The 2,741-nt window shown below is 38.7% G+C and overlaps 1 pseudogene; it reads left to right on the plus strand.

Moving 5' to 3' along the window:
• Positions 1 to 224: 224 nt before the first annotated feature.
• Positions 225 to 1,037, plus strand: LOC118654043 (annotated as a pseudogene).
• The last annotated feature ends 1,704 nt before the right edge of the window (positions 1,038 to 2,741 follow it).

Below are 2,741 nucleotides of genomic sequence, written 5' to 3' on the forward strand. Positions count from 1 at the left end.
TGTTTATAGGCTAAGCAACCTTTAAGCAAAAATATATGCAAATAAACTAGATGTTGACATTAATATAAGGCTGTTACAATCTCCCATAGGAAGGCCTGGGGGACTGCAGGGTATAGGGGGTCAATGGGGAAAAAAAGGAACATCTATAATACTCTCAACAATAAAGATAAACTTACCAGTAAAAATTAAAAATATTACCCCCTTTTGGCTCTCTGAGCAGCACGATGGCAGTGGGCAAGAACAAGTGCCTTACAAAAAGCAGCAAAAAGGGAGCCAAGAAGAAAGTGGTTGTTCCATTTTCTAAGAAAGATTGGTATGATGTGAAAGCACAAGCTCTGTTCAATATAAGGAGTATTGGAAAAACACTAGTTACGAGAACTCAAGGAACCAAAATCGGGTCTGATGGTCTCAAGGGTCCTGTTTTTGAAGTGAGCCTAGCTGATCTGCAGAATAATGAAGTTGCATTTAGAAAATTCAAGCTAATTACTGAGGATATTCAGGGCAAAAACTGCCTGACTAATTTCCATGGCATGGACCTTACCCGTGACAACATGTGCTCTATGGTCAAGAAGTGGCAGACCATGATTGAAGCTCATGTCGATGTCAAGACTACCAATGGTTATTTGCTTCATCTGTTCTGTGTTGGTATCACTAAAAAGCACAACAATCAGATTCAGAAGACCTCTTACGCTCACTCGGCATCAGCAGGTTCGCCAAATCCAGAAGATGATGGAGATCATGACCCGAGTGGTGCAGACAAATGACTTGAAAGAAGTGGTCAATAAATTGATTCCAGACAGCATTGGAAAAGACATAGAAAAGGCTTGCCAATCTATTTATCCTCTCCATGATGTCTTTGTCAGAAAAGTCAAAATACTGAAGAAGCCCAAGTTTGAATTGGGAAAACTCATGGAGCTTCATAGTGAAGGTAGCAATTCTGAAAAACCTACTGGGGATGAGACAGGTGCTAAAGTTGAACAAGCTGATGGAGATGAGCCTCCAGTCCAAGAATCTGTTTAAAATTCAGACATTTAATGGTGACAAATAAAAAATCCTATTTGTGAAAAAAATTAAAAATATTAGAATAAAAATAAATAGTCAAACATCATTTCTGCTTGTTTTCCATAGAAGAGTTTAGTTACATGACCATATTTAACCAGAGAATTCTGGGGATATAATGTAGCATTGTACTCAAGAAAATAATGGAAACAGACGTTGGTGAGCAGCTAGCAATATCTTCCATAACTAATCAAATAAAGAATTTTTCTATGTTTGTTCCTTATTTAGATGTTTTATTTTGTTCAGGATGTTTGTCCTTTGTTTTCTAATGATGTGTTCATCATTTAATTACATGTTGGAATATCAATAATGTATCTATGTATCTGTCTTATAAGTAGCAAGTATTTTCACTTTTAATTCCATCAAATTTTCTTTTAGTGATTTTTACAAATAATAGTTTCAAATGCTTAAATTATAATTCTAGCAGTGTTTTGCTTGGTCTTTATGCTCAGAAATCCCAACTCTATCTCCAAATAAGATAATATTCACTTGTATATTCTCATTGCTATTTTATGGTTTCATTTTTTAGATTTAAAATTTTCACCTGTATATAATACATTTTGATACATATAATTATAACTGTACTCTTTCCCCCACTGATTTAAATTGCTATCAACTTTTTTTTTCAGTACTTATAACTAATTGATTGTTGTGTTCATCACTATACATCTCAATTATTGTATACTAGAGGCCTGGTGCACAAAATTTGTGCACGGGTGGGGTCCCTAGGCCTGGCCGGCAATCAGGGACTATCAGGGCTGTCTTGCCCAGTCCCTATTGGGGCTTGGCTGGCCAGGACCTGCCAGCTGCTGGACAGGGCCAGAGGAATGGGGGGAATGATAGGAGGAAAGACAAGGAGAGGTTGGCTGGCCATAGGAGGTTGGCTGTGGGAGCCCATTGACCACCAGGGAGCAACTTCTGCGTTTAGCATCTGCCTCCTGGTGGTCAGTGCACATCATAGCAACTGGTCAACTGGTCATTCTGGTCGTTTGGTCATAATGGTCACTTAAGCTTTTATATATAGAGATTCTAAATTTGTAAAATAATATATCCCATTTTTCATAAGTGCTATAATACATTATTTTTGGTGAATGAAAGTAGATGTCTGAAAGTGAAGAAAAAAGTGGGGTTCGGAAAAGATTCTTAAGTCTCCTAAGCTGGGACACATTCATGGGTGTGGATCAATGGGTTGCTACACCTACGAAAGAACAGCTTAAAGAAGGTTAACTGAACCGTGTCCAGCACAGCCAGGACTGAACCTGAGGAGAAATGCTGAAGGATTAAAGAAGACAGACAAGAGAATACAGTTGGGATCACTGTGCCTGGATGAGGAAACAGTGACACAACCTTCACAGCAAAACAAGGGCAAGATGTTTACAATGTTCTTGCAAATTTCAAATCTGCTTCTTTCCTGTTGTTTCCATTCTCTGAACTCTATCAAGTCTTGTTTAGGCAGCACTTACTGCACCCTGCTGCAGCCCACATCCCTTAGCTACCTACGAATGCAGGGTCAGACTATAAAGTCAAGCTTATAATTATAGCCTTTTGGCTATAATTGTGCTGGGAGGGCTTTTCCCTCCAAGTTGGGACTTATATGTGGCTTTGCCACAAGTCAGTCCAAGGCTTGACTCTGTCCAAACACTGTAGCTGCTCTCCACAGTTAACATATACTTGAATTGCAG

Source organism: Myotis myotis, unplaced genomic scaffold, assembly GCF_014108235.1.
Source record: "Myotis myotis isolate mMyoMyo1 unplaced genomic scaffold, mMyoMyo1.p scaffold_m19_p_4, whole genome shotgun sequence".
NCBI classification, from domain to species: Eukaryota; Metazoa; Chordata; class Mammalia; order Chiroptera; family Vespertilionidae; genus Myotis; species Myotis myotis.